The 20,235-nt window shown below is 37.1% G+C and overlaps 1 protein-coding gene across 3 annotated transcripts in view; it reads left to right on the forward strand.

The window, feature by feature from the left end:
• The first annotated feature begins 5,708 nt into the window (after positions 1–5,708).
• CNX7 (co-factor for nitrate, reductase and xanthine dehydrogenase 7) overlaps positions 5,709–20,235 on the forward strand; it is an 80,860-nt gene continuing 66,333 nt past the window's right edge. For 2 of the 3 annotated variants that reach the window (XM_089415959.1, XM_089415960.1), the window contains exon 1: positions 5,709–5,884. The gene's annotated coding sequence lies outside the window, so the exon portion shown is untranslated. The remainder of the gene's footprint in view (positions 5,885–20,235) is intronic. The other variant, XM_089415958.1, reaches the window with a different exon arrangement.

Here is a 20,235-nt window from a genome sequence, read left to right on the forward strand (position 1 = left end):
AAAGTTCCTAAATACAATTCAAGGGCTTCAGAAGGTTTACAGTTATAATAAGATTCTTAAAGATTTCAAGAAAGAGTTATGTTGCAATGGTACTATTGTGCAGGATCTAGAGGTGGGGTAGGTATTGCACATGTCATCTTATGATCCATTTCAATTAGGGATTTGGGAAGATATTTTTGGTTTTGTTCCTCGTACAAGTTTACTTGTTTTTTAGGTTATCCAACTTCAAGGTTATCAAAGGAAGAACGTTTATCAGTTCCTTTTCTATGTAATTTCCTAACCATGCATAATTGCAACTCCTTTTGTAGTTTAAAACATGGTTGTTGTGTGTTTTAAAAGAGTATTACCATTTTTTTCTAATTGATGAATTTTCCTTGCAGGCCAGTTTGGTGAAGAAAGAGAAGATCAAGATTCATGGATTTTAAAATACTTATTTGCTGAAGATGTAGATCAATTAAAATGTATTAATGTGTTGTTTTTAGGTTTCAATTTTTACTTTTAATAGTACATATGTATTGTTACTATTGAGTTGTTGATCGGCTCATGTATAGGTGGAAAATAAATTATTTTCCTTGTTTTCTTAGGGATTTTAACGTTGTAACAAATGTTCTCTCCTGAGTCAAATCGGGTAACATATGTTGTTTGTAAACCTCTGTACTCTTCAAATTATAAATATGAGAAAAGCTGCCAAATGCTTTTTCCAATAATTTCTTCTTTAGTGACATTTAATTTGTATGACATGACATTATTGATCACCTCATGTATTGGCAGCGGAGAATTGTTTTTTTCCATGTTTTTTTGTTTTTGTTTTGTTTTGTTTTGTTTTTTGTTTTGTTGTGTTTTTTTGTTTGTTTTTGTTTTTTTGTTTGTTTTTTTTCGGGATTTTAATGCTCTAAGGAATGTTCTCTCCTGACTCAAATTGGGTAAACATATTGCTTGTAAAACAATGTGCTCTTCAAATTATAAATGTCAGAAAAGCTGCGAAATTATGTTTCCATTTTTGTTCTTTATGTGATATTTGATTTTTAGTTTATGGGATGATATGGATGACATCAAAATACTGAGAAAATGATGATGTCACTTAAGTGCGGAAAATGAAGCATAATGTTATGGCTTGTGAATTATCTTAAAATACAAAAGGATTATTTTGCAATCCATCTATCTTAATCAAATGGATAATTATGACTTTTTTCCCTTGGGCATTACATGATATTAGCTTCAACTCGTTTGGATGGATTTTATTACTGTAGTTTCTTTGGCTCATTGTTAGGTGAATTTTGACTTGGTCAAGGGAAACTGTAACTAGTAAATCGGTATGTGGTATTTGGTGTGATGAAACCTATTTTCAATTGCAATATGGTTCACGCTGATTATATTTTTGAATGGATTGGCTAGATTAGCTATACATGATATAAAAACCAAACAAGCCTCGAATATCACTATACATGATATCAAAGCCAAACATGCTTGGACTCTCTAGTGAGGGGGTGGGAACCCATCGTGTTAAATTTCTAATGCAAGGACAAACTTTTTATGGGATAAAATGATGCATCATAATTTCTTTACTGGAAAAGGTTTTGGACAAAAATCATACAATGGAATTTCATAGTAGGATTTCATCCTTGAGGATGGAAAAATGGAGTTAGAAGCACATAAATTCAATCCTTGGTCATGATAGATGCTGGATTAGGTTACTTCCAGAGATGCATGTATTTACATGTGAGGCATGACATGTGAGAATCCAAGTCGGATTCCCTGGTGCATGTGGTGTTTGTTGGGGGAGAGTTGAGACTCGAGAGCATGCTGTACTTGTGCTTGGCTGTGAACTTGAAAGTAGGTAAGGAAATTGTGCCTTTATATTCCATAAGCATGGAGTGATGAAAGGTCAAGAGAACATGTTCAATATATATGTCATTTTCAAATGATAGCATTGTGTGGTTTAAGCTTCCGTGTGTGGATCAAGCTTATCAAAGATGGTGTAGTGATGAAAGGTCAAGAGAACATGTTCAATATGTATGTATGTTCAAGTGATAGCATTGTGTGGTGTAAGTTGATAGCTATTAGGAGCCATGCTCTCCTGCTTCTGTGTGTGGACCAAGCTTATCATAGATGGTGGAGTGTTGTACTTGGTGAGAGTGTTGTACTTTGTATTCTAAATATAGAAAACTTGATGAAGGATTGAATAACATAGAGATGAAAATGAATGCTTTGTTGTGATTGGAAGTTTACAATTTGCTATATATGTATCTATGGTTTAGTGTGGAGCTAGTTTGTGAAGTGCCTTTGCTATAGATGTATCTATGGTTTAGTGTAGAGTTTGTTTGTGAAGCACCTTTTGGAAGAGATTGATGCTGGGACATAGAACAAGGGTTGGTATCAATGTGTCTAGATTGGCCAAGTAGCCAAGGAAATAATTGGTATCTATTTGGCGTGGATTTTCCCAATAAGGGGTTTCAATAGTAAATATTGGATTTCCTATGTTTGTTATTTGTTTAGAGAGTCAATATTTATTTGTTTAAACTAGTCAAGGTAATGTGTTTCTAATTTTTAGTTCATGATATAAATCTAGTATATTGCAAATTGTATAATGCACTTTTACCCACTTGGAAAACAATACTTTACCAATACTTTAGCCTCATGATTCCTCATGCCTTCCACATACACACCCTTGTTTCATGCAGTGCTACCTCTGGTCACTCTACATTCATCTACACTTCTAGCGGCATGTCTTTGCACTCTTTTGGTGCAAATGCTAGTTTATCTACTTAAGTTAAAAGCCTTAGGAGCGCCGACACTATGTGGTTCTTGCCTCAATGGCTTTTAAAGATTCCTTCATTCCCTTTAATTTATTAAAGACCATGATACTTATTACACATGTTGCATTTGACTTTCTAATTTTTGAATATGTTAAATTCCAATAAGTAGTTGAGTGTTAATCTTACATCTTGGAATGTAATCAAATTAAGTCCTTAGAGTGTATTGATATTTTTATTTACGTTGGTTGACTAAGTTGACCATTAACAATATTTAGCAAGTTTTCCTTCATGGGGCTTTGAAAATTTAATAGTCGTGGATCCTTAGATCAAAACAACTACTATCAAGAAATTAATAACTCTTACTATAAGAACAATGCATTATATCTTTATTTACATTATTGGTATAAATTAAGTTTGATTTTAGAAAATTTGATAAGCAAGCAACTCAACACTATTGAGATCCCTCATTAATCACCAAAAAACCATTCCAATAATGTTATACAAGTAAAATCTTCTTTTTAGAATAAAAAGTTTTATTTTTCGCCAATGTATTTCTTAACAAATTTTCATAACTTTGAAGCTGTTTGTAAATATAAGAAAGTATCACCAAGTTGTTAATTATTATCATATTACTTCACAACTCATTAATAAAAATAACAACCCTAGTATTGTTGAACACCACACTGACACATGACATGATGCTTTACTTGTTCGATAGAAACAATGGCCTATTAACCCCCAAAATTTCAAGTGTTCCTCGATCAGCTAGCCATGTGCCACATTCAAGAGGGCACTGGAATCAAGTAATAAGTGATTAGGGCTCCATCTCCAGATGACTCACACTTTCCTCCTATTACTTGAACCTCTAGGAAGCGAGCAACAAGATGTCAATACCAAAGGTAGCGGTGGGTCGAAGCATCTATAATGTCTTTCCACTTTGACCAAGGAGCCTACATTTGGAAGTGCAGCGCAAGCACGATAGATTCAATGAGGTGTCGTTCCAATCAACTTCAATGAACTCGTTAATAAAAATAACAAACCCATCTTTAATATTGTGTAGAGATATAGCTAAATTACTTTATAATTTTTGTAAAACAAAAACTTGGATTCTTGCATTGAAGTTTAATTATGAAGTGTAAACAATCCTAATTATCCAATTTTAGATGAGAGATACAACAATCTTGCATTAAAGTCCAAATAAGAGGCATAAGCTACCACAATCACCAAAGTTCCAATAAGAGATGTAATCATAAAAATGGCTCGAATTAAAGATGGACTACACAAATAACATTTGGTGCTAAGTTTTAAATTTTTAAAGATCGATTATAATAGTAAAACAACTACATTTTTATATAGCTTAATTTCCATTACATATAAATGCATGTAATTTTTTTTGAATAATTCTCAACAAATACTTCACATGAAAGACTACTTGTAGGCTTGGCAATAGTGGAGTTGATTGAGATAGATTGTTTCTGAAAATTAATTAATGTTTAAATGGTTGGAGCTTTGCCATAAGAGATAAGTGGTGCAAAAATACTTAACTAACAACACTACACATTTTTGCTTACAACAAATTAGTATGATAAACTAGTGTGCTAATTTTGATCAAAGAAAATAAACATAAGGAGGGAACTACTAAATTACCATATAAATTAACATAATTCAAACTTTAATCTTATATGTAACCAAATTAAGACAAACAATTCAAGCTTTGGTTTTAGCTGTACCCAAACTAAGACAAACAATTCAAGATTTGGTTTTAGATGTGACCAAACTAAGACAAGCACAAACTTGCAAGACTTTGTAGTGCTTTGATCAAGATGAATTTCTTTACTCTCAGATGCTAACAACATTATAATAAAACAATGTCATCTCCACTATGTGAGCACCCAAGCCACAATGATCTTTAAAACACTGCACAAACTTGCAAGACTTTGCAGTGCTTTGATCGAGATGAATTTCTTTACTCTCAAATGCTAACAACATTATAATAAAACAATGTCATCTCCACTATGTGAGCACCCAAGCCATAATGATCTTTAAAACACTTTCCATATGGGATTGGCTAGCCACAATGATCTTTAAAACACTTTCTATATGGGATTGGCTAGCGACGATGATCTTTAAAACACTTTCTACACGGGATTGACCTAACATATATCACATTATAGTTGTGTTGATCAATGCAACATAAAATGCATAATAAATTATCATAAATTATGGTACTACTACCATGGACAACCAATATTTCCTAAGCTATCTAACCATTAATGCACGGGCAATATATACCACCACTGGATGACATATTCTGCTTCGAGCATTAATAAATAGATAATTCAAGAAAGCAGTTGTCTATAATGCGACTTTTTGGAAGCCTTTCCGGTGGGTTTTTCTGGTCAAAATCTCGCAGCAATTTATTGGAATCGCAAGTTTGATAGCTAATTTCTGCACAATCAAAGTGTCCCAGGGGTTTTTTAGGGTGCTGAATCCAAATATGCAGTTAAAAAACCATTTTAAATAATACAAATCAAGATTTAACCTCAAATTTTTCCGCCGGATTCCGTCACCAGAATCTCCAAAAAATCGCATTATAGACAACTCCATTCAAGAAATATTGATAACCTCGACCATGTGATCTTATCAAATTATTATAAATTATGGTCCTGCTACGATGTGATCATTATCATGCCTATGGACATGCCCACCAGCTCTACGATGAAATAACTTTTTTTGTTTCCAGATTTCTTTGGTCAATTTTCAGATAAAATTTCTCATGAATTATAAATTTAATTTATTTAATTTGCTGGCATCCCATCTCGTTTCCAAAACCAGTGTGGAATTCACGTAAACCATTTTCTAATTCAAATAAGAAAAAGAATCTAATCAAAGAAGAAAACCATCAACACCTATACGGTATTTCCTAGGTGGACATAATAAAGAAAATGAATATATATCAGAAACCCATCGAGTTTTCACATTTTATTGTACCGTCGCCAAGCTGCCTATTGTATACCATTTCATTTCTCGTTTGCTCTGAGTTTTGAGAAGTAGTTTGTCTGGTGCTGTTCTGTAGCTGAAACGGTTTGGTTTCGGAGCTGGGCTACGCTCTCACTTTTGCAGGCGAGGTACAGTGCTTTTCTTTGAACGGTTTGATTTGTTTTGATTATTCCTGCCATTGCATATCCTTTATTCAGGTTAATTTTTTTCCCTGAAGTGGGTCGAATTGGGTCTTAGTGGTACCATTATTATTAACCTTTAATGGTACCAATGTTTACTGGACAGAAACTGTGGGTGTTTTTCTGTGTGTATGCTAGTCTAAACTTGCCATACATCAATGCCCATGCATAACACTCTGCCGTATTCACACAGTCAATTTTGTATGAATATGTGGAAATTTCACATGAGTTTCAATTCTACGGATCTGCTGCGAAACTGCTTTGTCAATGCAACATTTATTTCTTCAAAAGGTCTCGTTGCATAGCTAAAAGTTCCGCTCAACTTGGGCTTAGAGGTGCAGCACTTTTTTGGGTTCGGATAGTCAGTCCCTCGTTTTAATTGGCATGCCAGTACTGAATAGAACGGGAGATGTTTTTTATGCTCTTTAAACTACTTTGGGCACCAAGGTAGCTCAGCTTGTTGTTTGCGAGATCTCCTGCAAATGGATTGCTCCGCACTCCACTGGCTTTGCTGTAAAATTCAGATGAATATAATGGATAACAAGCTCCTAATTCCTAGTGCTCAAATATCTGGACAGTAGCAGTGTACCTTTGTAGCTTTAACTCCTAGTATTCATGTATGGATGCCAATACTTTTGAATATCTCAAGAATAATAGATTCGGTAAACCAATGCCTCAATGACATCAAAATCGCTGAACACTAGCTGCTCACATTCCAGCGTCACTAAAATTACTGATTTATGACTTTTGCTCTAGTGGTTAGTACGATATGGTTGCCACCTGAGTTGTGGTTACACTCCGAAAAATCTTATGCAAGATCCAACATCTTCAGAAAATAATAAAATATCCCCTTGACAAAGGGTAACATTGTTCTCAAATATATCGGCGTAAGATCCTGCAAGCTAGTTGATAGTTCTCCAATTGCATCTTAGCTGGTGCAATGCATGCTTGATTCTGATAAGAAGCTGTGTTGAAGATTTCTTCTAGCATGCATGTTTCTCCTACAAGGTTTGTTTTACGATACTGCTCAAAGAACCCCGAAGCATAGCGATTCGTTAAATTTATGCTGTTGATTTTTCAAAACCTTTTCATCAAGGTTTTATATGGTTTTATGATTTTTGAACTATCTTTTAGCATCAAAACTTCTATGTTCTGAACAACTGATTTTTTTAATTCTTCAAAAACACTTCTTTTCTATTAGTTCAGCTTCTAATCCGTGTGGAATTCCCTCCCCTTCCGCTATATAAAGAGCTACATGGTTTGATTTTCTAAATTCTGGCTTAGCGAAATTCTAATTTCCAAAAATTAGAAAGTATACCTCGATTTGAACTTCTGAGTATTGTTCACAACCAAACTTATCCAGTAATTATATTATGCAATAGTTGTTCTGTTCAGTTAGGTTTCTTATTATACAAGAACTTCTACATCCATGGTTTGTTGTCGGCCATTCCAGCATATCAGAAACAAGTTAAGTAATATTTGTTATTCAAGCTGCTTGTACTACATGGCAAAAACATAACAATATTCAAAAGGATGATATACATAGAACTTCTTGTTATTAGTTAGTTCCATTGATGTTTGAAAATTCAATTTTGTTTTGTAGCCATAGTAACAGGAGTCAACCCTGTTGACTAGGAATTTTCAATTTGACTTAGTGAGACCTAATGGTCTTGGTTTGGCAAGGATTGACAGGTCAACTCGTGGGACTCTTTTATAAAAGGAAATAAAGCCCTTTCACTTTCATTTTTCACTTGTTTCTCCTTGATTTTTCTGATCCAGTTTGTCCAGTAGTCTATTAGGGTTATCAGGTGCAATAAGACTAGGACCTAGGGTTGGCTGTCAATCCTTGGCTGATATATGTCTACATTTGTCATATCATTTTAGGTTTCTTTTTGGTTAATAACTTTTTGACATGGTCTATGGTGATTTTGATGTACTATCATATGATATACTTAGTTATACTGGTACAATTTGGGGATTCTAGAATTCAAATGTGTTATTTTTGCATTCTATTCAGTGTAATCTTTCAGGGCTAGTGTAATTTCAATGTAATTTTTCTTTTTTAATGGTAATTCTCTATATGTTTATAGTTTTCTTTACGTTGAGCTTTTGTCAAGTTGATTGACAAGTTTTTGTAAAGTCACGGGTCAAGTTTCACTTGTGGGACCAAATGAGTTTTGTGCTGAGTATAATCTAGTGACTTTGTTTTTGGCCAGCTTCAATATTTTTTCCAACTTATAATGGTGTTCCAAGGATTTCATCTTGCAAGGAGTCAAGTCTCTACTCATAATATCCATTGTTAGGAATGAATGCAATGAATATTTATATAGTTGAGAACTTGAAAAGGAGCAATTTATAGATCAAACAATTAATACCATAAGAAATACTATTGTAAGTGGGTGTTGCTAGTATGTGATTGATTGAAATTAGTGATAAATGTTTCATTTGCTAATTTGGATTCTTATAGTAAGCAAAATTAGCACTTAAAGGCTGAAATTCAAAACAAGAATTTAAATAATATAGGCAACACTAGGCAATTGAAAATGAAGTTCACCCATATGGGCTACGTCTCTAGGTCCGCTTCAATTGATGAACTGATCGATTTAGGGGGATGCAAAATACATCATTTCAATTCGTTACATCAGTAATGGCCTTAATCTCCAAAAAATGTCTTTGATGTCCTCTAGGAAGATACGAAAGGCTTCTTCATGCAATTAGTGAACCTAGGCTTGGCATATTCTCCTAATAAGGGGTTCTCTATTGTCGATCTCATGGAAGACTAAAGTCTTGCAAGTTTTCTTCACTGTCACTAACTCTAGCTTGGGCACATTAGATGGATTCACCGGGGATTCCGCAGCTGAAGCATCGTGTATGGACTTGAATATTTTCTTTGTCCACTATTGGATAATAGTTGAGCCATGGATTTTAGAATGGGCATCGTGCCATGGCTCTATGGGGCCCTCTTTTTGAAGATCCACGACCTTCTAATTTTATTTTTTATGAATATCATTCTTGGGTATTCAACAATGTTACTAGACTCGAAATCGACAAGGAAAAAGAGCGAAGAGTTTTGATTGGATTGGGAAAAAATGGGGAAAAATTATGAAATAATCAGTGAATTCAGTAAATAAAGATATACACATACATTGAAAAAAATAAAAAAATAAAAATTTTTCATTGATATTCATTAAAGCCATGTCCAAACAATGCGTAATATCAATAGATGTCCAAAGTATAATGAATGAATAAGTATCTCATATATGTTATGGACTTCATATATGTTATGAGTCCAAACATGATCCAAAGTACCGAGTCCTGACTCCTAACCAGTGACTACATAGAACTAGAAGCATCTGCTTCTAAAAGTTTACAAAATACTGCATACTAATCAGTAAAAAAGTAGTAACTAAGACTCTAAGAGTGAGAACTAGAAGTGATTCCTCCCACTCCTTTGCTTGCTTGACTCTCAAAATTCTCCAAGTCATCTAGGCTTAAAAGAGGAGCCTCCTCCGATTGGACCCAATCTGCTGCATTTGTAGTTTGCAGATCTATCTCTTCAAGGTCGATTGGTGAATGATCCAAACCTGTCATTATCATGAGACATGGAAATGTGAATTAAAGTTTGAACTTTAAAGTGCAAATCAAATTATGAAACCTTCAAATTCAAATGCAATTATGCATGACTATGCCAAGCCTTTTGTTCCTCAAGGCTTAGTGTCTCAACTCTCACCTAGTATTTGCTTGTTGCGAAGTCGTAGATTGTAATGGACAAATACAAGGTCATTTAAGCACTTTTGTGTCAATTGGTTGCACTTCTTAGTATGTATTTTCTCAAACATGCTTCAGTTGTGCTCGCAACATGAGGCACTGCATGATTGGTTTAAGATTCGAATGGCGAATCTCTTCAAATCTAGCGTATCACTACCAAAGTTTTGCGGCCAAAGACCTAGCAAGTGGCAAGGGTTCGTGAGTAGTAAGTACTAAGTACATATCAAAGATGATAAATGGTAAATACTAAAAAGACAACAAAATTTAATAAAACATTTAACATACAAAATAAAGTTTAAACAAATTTAATGAATTGATGAAGCCTTCAAGCCCCAAAGAGTACCTGGCAACATCTTAGTCCTTTCTCGTATAGCATTGGTATAGGCAAGTAGTTTGGCTAGTGCCCTATAATCCTGTAGTTGGGCAAAGACGCGGCTTTGAACTTCTTGATCAGGGAAGCACCTTTCAATGTATGTCATAAATCCTTTGCCAATCTCCCCATCCTCATTAAATTTGGGCTTATCATAAAAATACTGTGGGTTTAAGAAGTACCCAACAACATGTAAGGGGGAATGCAATTGCCTCTCCCAATGTGCATGAATAATGTCCCAAAGAGGCATATACTTGGCCTCCGCACCCCCAAATCTTCTTTTGATGGCCTTCTTTATGAGATCCATTGCCTCATAAATGTAACCCATAGCGGGGTTGTCACCATCAACCATCTTGAAAGTTCAAGCTTTCAAATTCAATGAAATATGAAACTTTGAAAATGAAATGAAACTTGAAATGAAATTTTAAAAATGAAAAAGTTAGAAGACTTGAAGTACCTGAGAACCCGACAAGGGACTATGTCACAACAATAATCTCTTCGACATCTTTCTAACCATCACTAAACACAAGTGCAACAATTTCAATGCCTTCAAGGGCCTTGGAATATTTAGATGCCATCCACTCAGGTCCCAAGAACATCCTCTTCAAATTTATCTTTTGCTCAACCAAAGATTACAAAGATATGAAATTTGTTGCAAATCTGGTCATTGCAGATTGAACTATTTCTTTGCCTTCAGTGTATTTTCTCATGGTGTTTATGACAATAGTGTGGTTGTACATGTATTTGATTACGGATTTTTCCTTCTCCACAACCTCATGTATCCAAGGAAGTTTACGAATGTCCTCAAGCATTAAATCTATGCAATGGGTAGCACAAGTAGTCCGAAAAATAATGGGGTGCCTAATCTCAAAAAGTCTAGCAGTAGCCATATAATTAGTTGCATTGTTGGTGACAATTTGTACATGTTCTTCTCCCGCTTCTTGAACGACCTCCACCATCATTTCACAAATGAGTTGGGCAGTGTTAACCTTGTCTGAGGCATCCACTGATTTCAGAAACAGTGTGCCTGTTGGACAAGATACAAGGAAATTTATTAAAGTTCTATTCCTTAGATCTGTCCATTCATCACTCATGATGGTGCACCTTGTTTCTACCCATGATGAACGAAATTTAGATAGCACAAGCATGACATCGTCAACACTCTCTAACAACAAATCTGTCCTAAGGCTCTTTGAACCTTGGACCTGCAATAGCAACTGCATCAATCATAGCTTGCCAATAAGAAATTCTGGCACAATGGAAAGGCATGTCAGAATAGTACCAAAAGTTAGCAATGGCCTTCCTGGCCTGACTATGGACATCGACCAACGACATCCAAGGTAGGTTGGGAACCGGGTGTTGTGTGGGGAGCAAAAAAAGTGTTTATGTTTCCACCTCCAGTGTTGAATGCAAAAGGATTCATTTGGCCTTGAGTTTGACTTGGACTTTGAGGCATGTGTGAGAAACCTGGGCCCAACATTGAGGATTCAACAGAGGGAGATGACAAGGGGGTATTGGAAGAAGAATGGCCAGTTCCAAGAGTTCCTATTTCTACATGTTGCTTTGCTTTCTTGGTGTTATGTTGACCCAACATATCAAGGGCCAAGATTGCCTGTTGTTTGACATCTTCGTCAACCTTGTTGCAAAGACCTATATCATGGGCGGGTATCTGTGCAAGATGGTACATGAATCTATACTGCCTCCACTACATTTCGCTTTGCAAAATTTATAGACGACCTCTCTGGGAATCTTGTTGCAATAAGCCCAAGCAAAGCCCTTCCCCCTCGACATTGTTGTTGTTTTGGACTTGTGTTTAATTTGTGGCTGCTGTTAAGATTTGGAGTCGTGGCTTCTGTTTAATTTGGCTCCTATAAAAGACAATAAAAAATTAAAATTGAAAATGCCATATATGTTTGTAGAAATAAACTTTGAAATGACTTTCCTCAATTGGATACATGTTAGAAGTGCAAATGAAAACACTACATTTTCAAGGGCATGGTTTAAAAAGTGGGATTGTAAAAGACTCTCAAGTTATCCCTTGAAATATGTCTCCACATATTTTTCTTTGATCAATGGCCTCAATGACCTTTAATTCTTCTCTTCTTTTTAGGGAAGAAGACAACCAACTGCCATATTTGGAAGGAAAGGGGACCAATATCAGAGGAGGGGGAGACTGACTGTTTTGTATATTTTAAAAAGAGAATGCATTGAAAATTCAAAAATGTAACTCCTAAATTCTAATAGATGGAAAACAAAACACTAGACAATACAAAGTTCAAACAATTTAATATAAAAAATTGAAATGTCCTTTGGAAGACTGAAGTAGATGAGTAAAACTTCAGGATTACTGTGGGAAACGGCTCAGTGCTGAGTTCAACAATGCTGGAGCACACAAGAAGCTAACGCTGGAGGACACGCTGAAGCTAATGCATAAGATTTAGTGCATTTATTCCTTCTTCATCCAATCGTAACTTCATTCTTTAAGCATGGTGGGGAGTAGTGATACTGAGGTTCACTTTGTAAATCAATAGGTGGAGTAACCGAGATAGAGAGGTACACAAAAAATCTATTCTATTATGTAACCCGCTAAGGATAGGTTCTTTATTTTCTTTCGGAACGCCAGGCAGAACCCATCTCTTCGCTAGGAACTGGTGTTCTGTTGAATCGAATGGGACTGGGTGTTTAGGTTTGGATCCAACGTTGATTGCTTGATTGCTGCTGAAATGATACAATAGTGGTTTGTTGGTGAAATCTCTGACAGAGCACATCCTGAGGCTAACGCTAGAGCACACAAGAAGCTATCGCTGGCATGGAGTAAACTGAAACTGAAACTACGCCTCTATTACCTTCTCGGCATATGAGTTGCGGGCCGCAATAGTTCTAAGCAATGAGAAGTGAGTTATGGACCGATGTTTAATTTTTAACCTAACTAAACCACATGGCAAACAATGCGGCAATCCTAAAAGTTAAAACTCATGCTCGCCAAGTCGAGGGCTGAAAATCGCCTCAGTCGCGAGTCAAACCTGTGTTGACCATGAGTCAAACTCGGTCAACATGAGTTTGAGTCACCCAGAGTTGAATCAGATTGTTTGAGGGCCGAGCAGATTTGGACTTGCGAGGGATCGCAGATTCATGTTTCACTGCTGGAAAGCTCTAGGATAGAGGTGAATTTTTTTTTTTTGCATTAAAAGTTTAATTTGAGCAATTGAGCAGAAATTTCCACTATTGAAGTCCATGGAAATGGATTCCCATTGCCATGAAGGAACTGACAAATGCTGATAAAGACCAAGCTTCTGATTGGCTGGCTTGGATTGGTTGCACAGAGAACATCTTTGAATTTGTCTGAACTTGTTCCTTCCTTGAATGTTGCATGTGTGTTCCCTATCCTCAGGAATGAAGCATTAAAATCCTCACCAATTGTGTACAGCCTTTTCTGGAGAACTGATGGAATTTTTGAGTCCCACAACTTACCTGCCTTTAATTTACTTTTTGGGCCCACAAATTTGATTCAGTCCATGGTTCCAGGGACTGGTTCCCTCCTAAGTGTTTATGCTTGTTACTCCTCAAAGTGCATGGGCAATTTTCAAGCTTTTCAGAGGCATGCTAGCAGCCCTATTTGAAGAAGAAATTACTGTTCTGACAGCATAGAATGATGCTGCCATCTTTGAATCTGTGACAATTTCGACATATTTTCAGGCCTGTAGCAGATACAATCTGATTGGTTAATGAACATGAGCCTCAGCCCCTTATTGTGGGTTCAAAGGAGCTATGCCTGTCTGACCATTGAAATATTGAGTGAACATGCTATCAGGGAGTATCCTGATTGTTCTGCCGTTGAAAGTCCTAATGATGCAATCTCAGTTTTCTGCAAACCTTCAGATACATTGTCACATGTTGCAGATGCATTTGAGAATGACATTGTACAAATGTATATTATTTCCACTCAAACTCCAAGTACAGATCGGATGAATCAGCTGGTGAAAATATCATGAGATGGTGCTGTGCATGCTCTCGGCCCCTTAGTCACAAATGCGTTGTAGCATGTTGTTACCTATACTGCAGACAAGTATTGATGTAAACAATCCTCCTCATCTCTCTGATATGCAACAACAGGTCTCATCTGAACCCAGAATATCAGTATTCTACTCAAATGCTCAATTGCTTTGGCTATAGTGCTCCTGAGAGTACCATGTCAGAGTTATGTATGTAGTTTTGGGGTGGTAATGATAGAACTTCTCACACGTCAACAGTTCAAGAACAAGGTCAAAACGGTTTTCGGTGAGCCTAAGTTGGAACTTTGGTCTCCAACATCTGAAATCACGCAAGCCTTGGTTTGTTTGATGCAACAGGCTAGCCTGAACAAAAGAAGATCAGGTGATGAACTGGGAGTCTCTTACACGCAACTAGATGGTTCCAAGGTACAGAGCTCTCATATGGATAATTTCCATCAGCATCTGCAAAATGAGGAAAAATAATCGTTACATAAACAAGAGACAGATTTGTGCTTCTACTCCAGCAATGACATTGACATGTTTCTGAATGATGAACATAAATTTTACGAAGATAAACTGCTGTGGACTCCAGATTAATGTTAAAAACTACAGATTACACTCAATAGTTGGATGCAATGTTGCATGAAGCAGGGACGTGGAATCGTCATTTCCCAAAAATCTAGGAAGTGAAGCGCCTACTATAAATATATGTATATATATATTTTTATTTTTTATTTTTTTGCATTTATATTAAAAAAACAACCAAAATACCAAATACCAAATTAGTTGTAGAAGATATGGAAGCATGCATACTTGTACATAAATCAAGATAGATATGGCATCCATTGTACATTAATGATTAATTATTCGAGCATCAACCTTCTAGATTCTAGATTCTTCTCCTCTTGTCTACCCTTCGCCTCTACCTCGATTGTCTAGGGATATTAGTCAACATTGCCCAATTTTGATCAAACTACCTAATCCAAGACTTAAAATATGGTAGAAAAAACTTAACATGCTTGATCGATGATTTTTACTTGATTGAAAGGTAATTTTTTGCTAAGGGCATGACAAAGGAGTTCAACAATTAACACCACCAACACTAGGGTACGTTACCTCTCAAACTAGCAGGGGGCATAGAAGGGACTCCTAAAGGGAGAACTGCTAGATCAAAGGGCAACAATGGAGGCTTAGCGCACTGTCACCTCAGCTAAGACTCCCTACTCTTTACGGACTTTTACCGATGGGAGGAGACTTGGTATATAGAAAGTCAATTGTGAAGGATGAATCAACCAATGGATGTGAAGTGACCTAATGATTCTTTTCCTAGAAGGAGATTAAGAGTGGAGCTTGCTTGCTCTTCAAGCAAGGTACAAAGTTTTCTAGGATAAGAAGATGAGGATTTAAGGGCTAGGTATAGAGGAATATTATTTTTAAAGGAGTTTCCCAATCCCTAAAAACCTTATTGAACTTGACTTCCCAAGTGGTTCTTGAAGAATTGACCTTTCAAAGGTATGGGACCACACGGGACTAAGTGGATCCAACTTAGGTTAATGAGAGAGAATCTAGCAACCAATGATATTCTTAACCTAGACCAAGAAGGGGAAAGGATCAAAGCAAGAATTTCCAATTATAAGTGTAAAATTGATCCTATGAGGTGCTAGGCTAGGGAATACCAAGGCAAAGTTTAATCTCAGAGCTAGGTCTTGGGTTATCTCACAACTCCATCGTCAGAATGGCTTCAAAATTGGAGGAGGCCTTAAGGACACACCACTGCACTAGAGCTAGGAGATTGAACTTTTTGTTTGGATATTTTGTTGGGAAAGTGATGCCCTAGGTGACCCAACTTGGCTAGACTTAGAAGAGAAAGGGAGAGGTGGAGAAAGATGTTCTTTGAGTGATCACCTATTGGTGGACTAGTGCCTAATCCCTTGGGGAGAATGGCGTCTCGAAGAACGATGAGAAAGTAACTCGTATTTCAATCAAGGAGGCCTTAAGGACTACTTCGCTTGGCCTTTAGGGCAAGAAGAAGATACCTCAAAGGTTTTATACTTCGCTTTTCAAAATGAGATGGCTTATCAAGATAAATTCACCGGTGGAATTATCCCTAGGAGATTTCATTCACATACATGGCCCAAACATTGGGAGATGCTATATAGAAACAATAATTCCACAATTTCGTAGTTATGCAATGCAGCAATTAGCCCTAATATGGTGAAAATCCCATTCAATGCATATGACAAAAGTAAAACAAGAATAACGTTAAATGTGTGTACTTACATGCAATGTTGCAAACATCGCGATTAGGATTAAATCGGCGAGGGAATGAAATCAGAAAAAAATTGGCAAAATTAAAAATAATACAAAAAATAAAAATAAAAAAATAAAAAAATAAAAAGAATACAAAAATCAAGATTTTTTTTCTAAAAAATCGGGATTAAATCGCGATTTTTTCAAAATGAAAAAATCGCTGATATAATCGTTTCAGGCAAAAAATCGTGATTTTCGCAACATTGCTTACATGTAATAGAACATATCCAACCATCAACAATTTGACAATAAAGAAGCTCCAAGATAAAATACTCCAATCCAAACATCAAAATTCATCCATGCTCCAATTCATCATCCCAGAAAAAGTGTGAAATTCTCTAAAGAGAAGAATGATCCAATCCAAAGTGATGATGAGAAAATGAACTCATCTCACTTGTATTTATACACTAATTAGGAGTTCTAATTAGTCTCTTAGGCCTACATAAGCCCCAAAAATAAAATAATGTGCTAATAACCTAACTTTTGGTGATAAACCCACCAAAGTAGCTCATAAATGAAATAATAAGCCTCTCAAGAGGTCAAATGATAAACAATACATGTTGTAGGGTCCTCCAAGAGGCCTGATGAGGTCCATAGGTGCCATAATGAAGAATAGGACCCTCAAAAGTGATGGACAAGGGGGTGGCCCCTTGTTCTCCAAACAATAAACTTGTGGTGCTCCCAGTGGGTGTGGGGGCACAATAATAACCTCATGGGTCTCCAAATGAGTCGAAGATGCTTGTAGATCATCTGTAAGGGCTTAGATGATGGTGTCCCCTAGCCTTCTGGTATAACAAGTCATCAAGGAAATCGAGTAAAAGAGCTTACGAACCATGGACCACAGGTGGGGACTTTATAATGGCCCGCCCTTCCATAATTGGCTTTGGCATGTGCTAATGTCTCCAAACTCCAAATGGGGTTAACCAAGTATCCCATTAGGTGGTTTCTACTTCTAAAGGGGATAATATGTCCAAGGTACATCCTTTAAAAGGTGGTGGTATGTGATAAAGAGGTGAATGGAGTAGGGGATGAGAAGGGGCAACCCTGGGCCACATGCTGGGGTACAAGGGTAGCTAGTAGAAGGGAAGCCCACTCTTGGGTATATAATGTATAGCAGGTAGAAATCGTGGTACATGAGGTGCCCCGACCTTGATTTTTCCACCATTTTTTATATGCCTTTTGCCTTTTTATGATTTTTCTTCAATTATCTGCTCGGGGCTTAAGGGGTAAGCATGATGTGTGAGACATAGCAGTGGATACCCCCCTTTAAGTTAGGGCGGTTCATTGCCCACCAGGGGTTGGGACAATCATGGGTTCTTATATGATGAAGGAGGCTCATAGAACCTGTAGGAACTAGGGTGATGGCCATGATGATGGGGTAGAGCTCATGTATTGGCCTTTTCCCACGTGTTAAATGTGTTTGTCCTAGCCATCTTTTGCACTTTGTGGTACGTTTTCTTGTTGAATGTGGCCAATTTTGCTTTTGCTTTTATTTTAGTTGCATCAACCTCCAGGGCATCATTCCAAGCCTAACCTAAGGTGTGGGCAAAGATAAGGGGAGAGCTAGCCGTATGTGGACCCAGTGGAGGAATGTGGACCTAGGTGGGAGAAGTTATAAATGGGGTAATAATGAGTGGAAAGGGGGTAATATATGTGGATGAGGGAGCGGGACCACACAACCAAAATTAGGGTTTCCGGTAAAATACCATCCCTAAAGCCAAATGGTCAGTAAAAGAGATCCCACAGGACTAGAATCCAAGGTTAATATCCAAAAGGGGGTTTAGAGGACAAGAGCATAGACCTAGCTCATTCTTTATGCCGAATGCCCCCATTAATCCATGCCCAGAAGTGTCCATGATAAGCAAATTACAATACTCAATTACCAAATGACAAGGCATACCTTTAGGTTCGGGTCCCGGGAGGCCCACCTTCAAACATACGATCATGACAGATGGGTGAGGGACCACATCACTGGCTTAGGTGGCGAAGAAGTGGCACAACGAGCTAGTTGGTGGCTGCAAGGGACTGCCCGCTGAGGACCATCTCAGAGAATTTTTTTTCTCATAGGGATATCACCCACAAAATGGTGGGTAACAAGGTACATACAGGGCTTGGTGCTCTTGATTAAATGCTAATCACATACCTTCATACATGATATAATCTAATGAAATGCCACAATCCCATTGATCCTGAATTCCTGAAAACTGTTAAGTCTGCTGAATTTTGAATAGGATATGAAATTCTATTTTCTCCATATGAAGTCCGATGAGGCTGGAACCACTCTCAAACATCTTGAGTCATTTCATGGTGATGTTAAAAATTTAAGTAATCTCCTTTATTTTTCATTTTCATCCTTTTACTTTAAGAATTTAACATTACCATGAGGGAGCATCTAAGGAGCATCAAGGGAGCACCTTGGGAGTGTCCGAGAAGTCCCAACCCAACTTAATTCAAAGAAAAGATAAAAAAAATATATTTAGAACCCTGTGGAACTACCCATCTCTCTTTGGATCCGCTTGGGATCCCTATGGATCCCTTTCTGCTCTGCCGCGGATTTGGTGAGGATTCGTCGTCGGATCCGCGGTTCGAAAATTTGGAACTGCAGATCGGGCCAGTCCGCGGTTCGAAAATTCGGAACCGCAGATTGGGCCAGCACGGTTCTGAATTTCTAGGAACCGTCTTCGCCTACACAATCCGCGGTTCCAAAATTCGAATTGTGGATCCGACGGCGGATTCCCCATGGATCTGTACGAGATGTGATTCTTGGTTTGGATCCTTGTGGGGGGGGGGTTTCGTTCAACACTTGTTGGATGCAATTTCAATGGCGATGATGTCATAGGAAACTTCACTGGTATTGGGGAAACTGTGAGTTAGTTAATAGACTCCCATATAATATGGAGGGAGATCTTGATAATGTTTCTGATCGAGTGACAACAATTTCTCAAGATTTCAATGGAGACTTTACTAGCATGCCACAAACTTTAAAATACAATGCAGAGAAACTGTTGCCAAAGGCCAACTCCTATGGTTTTCAATTTCAGAAAGAGGGGATTTGTAAGTTGTAAATGGCATGACTGTGAAGATGCTTGAGAAAATGGATATAGAGTTTTTGAGAACAATAGAGTTTGTGCCTGTTCATTAAATAATATGCTACAAGCAAATGAATGCATTGCAATTGGCCCTTATGGGAGACACTTAGAAGATGGTTCAAAATGATCTCATAAATATCCAATTATCTCTTCAGTGTGGTCACTGTAGAGGATTTGTTGGATTATCTTCATCCATGCATGTCAAGTCTCTTGCATATAATGTCTTAAGAACATGGTGATGTTATGAATGCCCATAATCGGTATGAGCCATTTGGAGCCATAGTTTCTAGGATATATCTAAACAAAGAGCACATTGTAATGTCCCCAACCACTTAGGAAGTTTATGATGGATTTCACTAGCCTAAAGTGGTTCCCATAGGCTAAAGCGAGGAAATATTTAATAAGGGGACTTAAAATGCCTAAGGAAACCTATAAAGTTCGAAAAGGAGAAAGGATGATATTTCCTAAGCAAGTGAGAAGTCACTTTAACTTTATAAAGTGAAATATCATAAAGCGACTTAATAAAAAGGGAAGGTGAAAAGGCAACCCTAAACTCATAAAAGAAGGAAAATGAGGAGGCTCTCCTCATTCGTACATTTTGTGAGTTTGGAGAAAGAGCTATTGGAGAGAGTTTGAAGGAGAAAGCTTGGGTTTTGGAACCCTAGCTGTCATATCAGACTTCGGTGTTGAAACTAGACACCCTAGTTTGGATTTGAGAGTGAAATCACTCAGGTTTCACTGCTGAGCTTTAATGGAGAACAAGATTTCCGG

Source organism: Pinus tabuliformis, chromosome 3_2, assembly GCF_031772625.1.
Source record: "Pinus tabuliformis cultivar Carrire ecotype Pingquan chromosome 3_2, CPIR1, whole genome shotgun sequence".
Lineage (NCBI taxonomy): Eukaryota > Viridiplantae > Streptophyta > Pinopsida > Pinales > Pinaceae > Pinus > Pinus tabuliformis.